We start from the raw sequence: 8,156 nt of genomic DNA on the forward strand, positions 1-8,156 counted from the left end.
AAGGGCCAATCGGCTGTGCGGATCTTACTGTGACTACACCGGGTATCGAACCGCCGACCTTGCGGGTCTCAGTCATGTACCTTAACCACTACGCTACAGGCCGTCTGTAATGAGGTCGATAGGCAGAGCCAAAGCACACACACGCGCGTACAGATGGGCAGCGTCAATCATCCGTTGAGAGATAAGATAGGAACTCAAGAAGTGGCGCTCTTCTTATCCAACCTTCATTATTTTAGCCTATTCAAAAAGTACAATAAAGCCCGTCCACTTAACTCTCACGTATGATCCCCACGGTTTTTGTCTTAAGTGTCTATTCGTCATAAGCAGCGGAGTGTAGTGCTGTACATCGGCTCTTCCTGTTACTTGGGTAGTGGCGGCTACTGTAGTGGCTACTGGCAGGAAAAGCAGAGGAACTATGAAGTCGACCGTAGATATTTAACGAAGTTTATACATGCGCTCAGGAATAGAGGTAGGTTACGGTTATTTTTCTAAACTTTCAGTTGTTTTTTTGCGTGGGTGGACTGCGCGCTGTAATGGCATGTTGGCGAACAGGCAGAATGTGACGAACGCTCTATTCACTCTCGCCCACAGTCAACAGATTAATAGTTCACAAATTGCGTACGAAGTTTGATACAATAGAACTCAGATATAATAGAACTCAGTCCCAGTCATGTACCTTAACCACTACGTTACAGGTCGCCCCAGTGTGGCTACCCCCCTGATTGGTCAGTCCCCACTGCAGTCAGACACAAGTGTCTAGCAGTCCCTATTTAAAGGATTAAAGTTTATCAAAAGAGCTTTTCAATTATTCAAAAAGTGAATAAGTCGACTACATTATTTTGTTTCTTACTATTTTATTACTTAGCCACTGTAATATGACACCATAAGTTTGTGAATGTCGGCTTTGAAATATTTTGGCCAGTCACAGCATCAAAGATGTCTGGGTCTGCGCTTCAACAAAAATGTGTGCGTCTGTGTTTGTGTGTGTGTCTGTGTTTGTGTCTCCCTCAGCTGTTTACTCTTCATCCTGATCACATTCTGCACACTGACACGGACAAAAGCTAAGGTACTATAAAGACAGCAAGTCAGATAGGTCTCTGTAATGAGATCGATAGGCAGAGCCAAAGCACACACACGCACGTACAGATGGGCACTACAGATACCTGTAGCGTAGTGGTTAAGATAAATGACTGGGACATGCAAGGTCAGTGGTTCTAATCCCGGTGTAGCCAGAATAAGATCCGCACGGCCGTTGGGCCCTTGAGCAAGGCCCTTAAACCTGCATTGCTCCAGGGGGATTGTCTCCTGCTTAGTCTAATCAACTGTACGTCGCTCTGGATAAGAGCGTCTGCCAAATGCCAATAATGTAATGTAATGTAATGAGTGGAAGACCGCCTTCAATACCTCCCTCAGACACTTTGAGTACCTGGTCATGCCATTTGGCCTCACTAATGCACCCGCCGTGTTCCAGGCATTAGTGAATGATGTTCTTCGGGACTTACTGGGCCCGACACGTATTCGTTTACCTGGATGACATTCTGATTTACTCCACCAATGCCTTGGAACATGAAATTCACGTCAGACAAGTTCTCCAGAGACTGTTGGAGAACAAACTGTTCGTCAAGGCGGAGAAGTGTGTCTTCCACACTGACAGTGTCGAGTTCCTTGGCTTCATTTTGGAGAAGGGACAGATCAGGGCGGATCCCAAGAAGGTTCAGGTGGTCACTAACTGGCCCATGCCTGTCTCTCGTAAACACCTCCAACGCTTCTTGGGATTCGCCAACTTTTACATAAGATTCGTCCGGTCCTACAGTCAGGTTGTCTCCCCCCTCACCAAGCTTACATCCACTGCCATGCCATTCTGTTGGGGTCCCGAAGCGGAGGGGGCATTTACCAAGATCAAGAGACTATTCTCCTCCGCTCCTATCCTGGTGCACCCTGACCCCACCCGCCAGTTTGTTGTAGAGACGGATGCGTCTGACACTGGGGTGGGAGCCGTGCTGTCACAAGTCTCTGCCTCCGACAACCGGTTACACCCATGCGCTTTCTTCTCCAAAAAGCTTTCTCCAGCGGAGATAAACTATGATGTGGGGAACCTAGAACTCCTTGCTGTGAAACTGGCACTAGAGGAGTGGAGGCATTGGCTAGAGGGGTCCGAGAAACCTTTTGTCGTCTGGACAGACCACAAGAACTTGGCATACCTCCAAACAGCTAAGAGCCTGAACTCACGCCAAGCTAGATGGGTACTGTTTTTTGGAAGATTCAACTTTGCCCTCACCTACCGCCCAGGTTCCAAGAACGTTAAGCCAGATGCCCTGTCTAGACAATTCAACACCTGTCCCGAGCGTGAGGCGCCTGAGAACATCCTCCCGGTTTCCTGCACCATCGCGTCAGTGACTTGGAAGATTGAGGCGGTGATCAAGAGGGCTCTAGGGGAGGAGTCCGATCCCAGGTCCAACCCCGGAACCCGCCTACGTCCCCTCAGCTGCTCGGACACAGGTGCTTCAATGGGCTCATTCATCTCCCCTGTCCTGCCATCCCGGCTTTACCCGCACATTGGCGGTGCTTAAGCAGAAGTTCTGGTGGAGCACCATGATCCCCGACACCAGGCACTTCATCAAGGTGTGCACTAATGCTAGGGCAGGATAGGTTTATTACTAATGATTACTAATCACCTTGTTAAACTTGTCATCCATCGCACCTGTTTTCCATTTCCTTGCTCCGCTCTAACTAATTGTCTACACCCGCATTTAAAGCCCAGTCGCGCTACTGTTCACTGCGAAATTGTCTGCCTCTAGTTTTACTACGCAACTCTTGAGCATTGTTTACTGTTTGATTACACGTTACGATCCAAGCCTGTTACCGACCATTGATTATTGATTTCTGTTTTGTGATCATCGTTTGTTTTTGACCACGTCCTCGCCTACTGTTTTTGTACTTCTGCTTCGCTGATTGTTTCATGGTTTCGACTCCCGCTTTGCCCACGACTACGCCTCTGCCTGCCGTCCGCCTGTTCATCTGCCCCGCTGACAGCTCTCCTGCTACCGGACCTCCCTGCACGTCTACCGACTACGAGCTTGCCTCTTCCCTCGGCACCGTGCTTCTTGTTTGTTTACTATTTGTTTGGCTGGATCTACGTGTATGGACTTTGCTTGTTTTGACTACGCTCCTGGGATTCGTCCCGAATAAAGCCCTGAGGGGTCTTTATATAACTATTGTTTCTGAGTCGTGCATTTTGGGTCCAACCCCCACGCACCCGTCTCAGAACAATTTCGCCACAATGGACCCTGCTGACTCTACTGCCATGTTCCACGCCCTCCAGGAACAAGGAGCCGTCGTCCGGCAGCATTCACAAGGAATCTCCGAACTTCACCTGGAGATTCGTGAACTGTGTGCGGAGATGAAGAGGCTCGCCGTCGCAATCCTGCCACAACCACGGGAGGAGCCTTCCCACCCACCCACATCCCCAGCACTCAACCCCACGGGAACCTGCCACTTCCGAGAGCCCCAACAACCCCCTCCGGAGAGGTTTGGTGGAGAACCTGAGAGGTGCAAGGCTTTCCAACTACAATGCGACTTTGTGTTCAAGCAACAGCCCCAGACCTACAACAGCGACGACCGTCGGATTGGCTACGTGATGGGGCTACTCAAGGGGAGGGCGTTGGACTGGGCTACGGCGGTGTGGTCCGGGGATTCATTCCCCCCTCTTTACCCAGTCTTCGCCGATGAGATTCGGAAGGTCTTCCAACACGCATCCAGCGACCTGGAGCCATCCCAGAGACTGATTGCTCTGCGCCAGGGACGGAAGACCGCGGCAGACCACTCCATTGACTTCCGCACCCTCGCAGCGGCTACTAACTGGAACGATGCGGCGTTGGCGAATCTCTTCCTGGCCAGCCTGAGGGAGACGCTCCAGGACGAGTTGGCGCGACTGGACCCCATCACCCAGTTCGACCAGCTCGTACGCACCACGATCCGCCTGGACAACCGTGCCAGACAACGTCGGTCGGAGAGACCGATCCTTCCTGGCAACCATTACCCCAGGCAGGGGCCAAGTCCTCGACTGGAGGAGCAGCAGTCTGAGGGATCCGAACCCATGGACCTGTCCCGGGCCGGTACGAGGATCTCTACCGAGGAACGAGCACGCCGCAGAACCACCGGTTCGTGCTTCTACTGTGGGAGGCCGGGTCACACCCAGGCTCGGTGCTCCTTCAAGACCAGGAGACCTGTGGAAGTAAGAGCTGTCGACAGACATGAGGGGTCTGACAGAGACAACCATCGTCCCACGCTCACGACTCTGTTAATTCTGCCCGACAGAACAACCCGGATTAACGTGTTGGTGGATTCTGGAGCGGACGCCAATCTCATTGACGAAGTGTTGGTGTCTGAACTGAACATCCCCACCCTCCCTCTACCCCACCCTGAGAACGCGCGGTCGCTGGATGGAAGGACTTTCTGCCGCATGACGCACATCACCATTCCCTTACAACTGATCATTTCTGGGAACCATCGGGAGATGATCCAGTTCCGCGTCATCCAGTCCCCTAATGACCAACTCATCTTGGGATTACCCTGGCTCCAGAAACACAACCCCACGATCAACTGGAGTTCTAACCAAGTGCAAGCATGGGATCCTAAGTGCCATCTGTCCTGCTTGCGTTCCGCCCCACCACCAGCAGAGGGAGTGCCAGCTCTACCCAGACTCCCAAACCCTCCCTGGAGAGGGTCCCCACTCCTTACCATGACCTGGGCACAGTGTTCTCCAAGACACAAGCTCAGTCATTGCCGCCTCATCGACCCTACGACTGCGCCATCGAGCTCCTTCCCGGTTCGTCACTTCCCTCAAGTCGCCTATACAATGTCTCCAGACCAGAAAGGGAGGCTATGGAGAAATACATCCGTGACTGCCTGGCTAACGGACTAATTCGCCCATCTTCCTCTCCCGTCGGTGCGGGATTTTTCTTTGTTCAGAAGAAGGATGGCTCCCTATGCCCGTGCATCGACTACAGGGAGCTGAACAACATCACGGTGAGGAACAAGTATCCTCTGCCCTTGATGGACTCCGCGTTCCACCCTCTTCACGAGGCCACCATCTTCACCAAGTTGGATCTCCGCAACGCTTACCACCTGGTCCGTATCCGTGAGGGCGATGAATGGAAGACCGCCTTCAACACTTCTCTCGGACACTTTGAATACCTGGTCATGCCATTCGGCCTCACCAATGCTCCTGCTGTCTTCCAGGCCCTGGTTAATGACGTTCTTCGGGACTTGTTGGGCCGCCATGTGTTCGTCTACCTGGATGACATCTTAATTTACTCTAATAATGCCAAGGATCATGAGAACCACGTCAGACAAGTGCTACAGAGACTTCTAGAGAACAGAGTGTTCATCAAGGCGGAGAAGTGCGTCTTCCACTCTGACACTCCACACAGTTGATTCCTTGGATTCATCCTTGAGAGGGGACGGATCAGGGCGGATCCCAAGAAGATTCTGGCGGTCACCGACTGGCCCACACCCACCTCACGTAAGCAACTCCAGCGCTTCTTGGGATTCGCCAACTTCTACCGAAGGTTCATCCGATCCTATAGTCAAGTGGTCTCCCCTCTAACCAAGCTCACGTCCCCTGCGGTGCCATTCCGGTGGAGCCCCGAAGCTGAGACGGCCTTCACCAAGGTCAAGAGACTGTTCTCTTCCGCTCCCATCCTGGTTCACCCCGACCCCACCCGCCAGTTTGTGGTTGAGACGGATGCTTCCGACTCGGGGGTGGGAGCTGTGCTCTCTCAGGTGGCGGCCGCGGACAACCGACTACACCCCTGCGCCTTCTTCTCCAAGAAGCTGTCCCCGGCGGAGAGGAATTATGATGTCGGAAATCGCGAACTGCTGGCAGTCAAACTGGCGTTGGAGGAGTGGAGGCATTGGCTGGAGGGGTCCGAGAAGCCGTTCATCGTTTGGACCGACCACAAGAACTTGGCATACCTCCAGACAGCCAAGAGGCTGAACTCCCGACAGGCCAGATGGGCACTGTTCTTCGGGAGGTTCAACTTCTCACTCACCTACCGCCCGGGTTCTAAGAACGTTAAGCCTGACGCCCTTTCTCGCCAATTTAACACCTGTCCTGAGCGTGAGATTCCTGAGAACATCCTTCCGGCCTCCTGCACCGTGGGGTCCGTCATCTGGAAGATCGAGTCGGTGATCCAGAGGGCTCTACGGGAGGAACCGGATCCTAGGCCCAACCCCGGATTACGCCTATACGTTCCCTCAGCTGCTCGGACACAGGTGCTGCAATGGGCCCATTCATCCCTCCTTTCCTGCCACCCCGGCTTTACCCGCACCTTTGCGGTGCTGAAGAGGAGATTTTGGTGGAGTTCCATGATCCCCGACACCAGACGCTTCATCAAGGCTTGCACCACATGCGCCAGAAGCAAAGCATCACACCAGGCCCCTGCTGGACTGCTTCAACCATTGCCAGTGCCCAGCCGACCCTGGAGCCACATTGGAGTGGACTTTGTGACCGGACTTCCCCTTTCCGAGGGTAACACCACCATCCTGACTGTGGTGGACCGATTCAGCAAAGCGGCACACTTCATCCCCCTGGCTGGATTGCCCACCGCCCAAGAGACAGCTGACGTCCTCGTGAGAGAGGTTTTCCGCATCCACGGACTTCCCTCGGATATCGTTTCTGACCGCGGCCCCTAGTTCATCTCCCAGGTTTGGAAAGCGTTCTGCGTGGCCCTCGGGGCTACAGCTAGCCTCTCTTCGGGCTACCACCCGCAGTCCAACGGCCAAACTGAGAGGGCCAATCAGGACCTGGGGGCCGCCCTACGCTGCGTATCGGCCAAGAATCCTGCTGCATGGAGCAAGATGCTCACCTGGGTGGAGTACGCACACAACACCTTACCCTGCGCCGCCACCGGGAAATCGCCGTTTGAGGTCTCCCTGGGCTACCAACCTCCACTGTTCCCTGACCAGGAGGCCGAGATCGCTGTTCCCTCCCTCGCCATCCACATGAAACGGTGCGCCAAGGTTTGGAGGGATGCCAAGGCCGCGCTGCTAAGCACGGCAGACCGTAATCGGCGTTTTGCTGATTGCCACCGCACTCCAGCTCCTGCCTACAGACCAGGTGACTCCGTCTGGCTGTCCACTAAGGACATTCCCCTCCAAGCCACCTCTCACAAACTGCAACCCCGCTTTATTGGTCCCTTTAAGATCCACAGAATCATCAATCCTTCCTCTGTAAAATTGTCACTCCCTGCTTCCCTTAAGATTCACCCCACATTCCATGTCTCTTGTATTAAGCCTGTATCCTCTCACCCTATATGTCCCCCGGATCCCCCACCACCTCCCCCCCGCATTATTGACAACCACCCTGCATTCACTGTTAAGAAACTCTTGAACATTCGTAAGAGGGGCCGTGGGGTTCAATACTTGGTTGACTGGGAGGGCTATGGCCCTGAGGAGCGTTCCTGGGTCTCATTCTGGACAAATCGCTCATCAGAGACTTCCATCGTGACCACCCTGATAAATTCCAAGGACCGCCAGGAGTCGGTCGTTAAGGGGGGGGGTCCTGTCACGTTTCAGGTCTGTCTTGCCATGTTTTATGTTTATTCATGTTGTCTTAGTCACGTAGTGTCTTATGTATTATGTTAGTCTAGGTTCGTCATGTTGTTTAGTTATGTTTCGTTACGATTTATTTTCTTGTCATGTCTAGTTATGTTTTCGTACGATTATATTCCTGGTTATGTTTAGTGGTTATCGTCTTAGTTTCGGTTTGTGTTATGTTTTGATGCATGTTTATTGTTACGTTAACTGGTCACGGTTTATGCATACACTTTTACATGTTTTTCCGCAAACCTTGCGTTAAGCCTTTTCTCTCTCTCTCCTTCTGTCATTCACTCCCTAATTGTTTCTATTTGTCTATTTACTAAAACTACTAGCGCTAGATCAGGATTGGGTAGAAACTAACAAACTAATCATGTGTTCATGTTACCTTACGTTTCTCGTGCATGTCATTTACTAATTGTCTACACCTGTCTACACCCGCATTTATAGCCCAGTCGCGCTACTGTTCACGGCGAAATTGCCTGCCTCTAGTTTACTACGCAACTCGTGAGCATTATTTCTGCTTTGATTCACGTTAAGATCCAAGCCTGTTTTAC

The 8,156-nt window shown here is 52.5% G+C and overlaps 1 protein-coding gene across 2 annotated transcripts in view; it reads left to right on the forward strand.

Annotated features, from left to right (window-relative positions):
- LOC133115143 (nuclear body protein SP140-like protein) overlaps positions 1-8,156 on the forward strand; it is an 85,660-nt gene that overhangs the window by 36,992 nt on the left and 40,512 nt on the right. The window lies entirely within an intron of this gene.

The sequence above is a fragment of the Conger conger genome, chromosome 16 (genome assembly GCF_963514075.1).
Source record: "Conger conger chromosome 16, fConCon1.1, whole genome shotgun sequence".
Taxonomy (NCBI): Eukaryota; Metazoa; Chordata; class Actinopteri; order Anguilliformes; family Congridae; genus Conger; species Conger conger.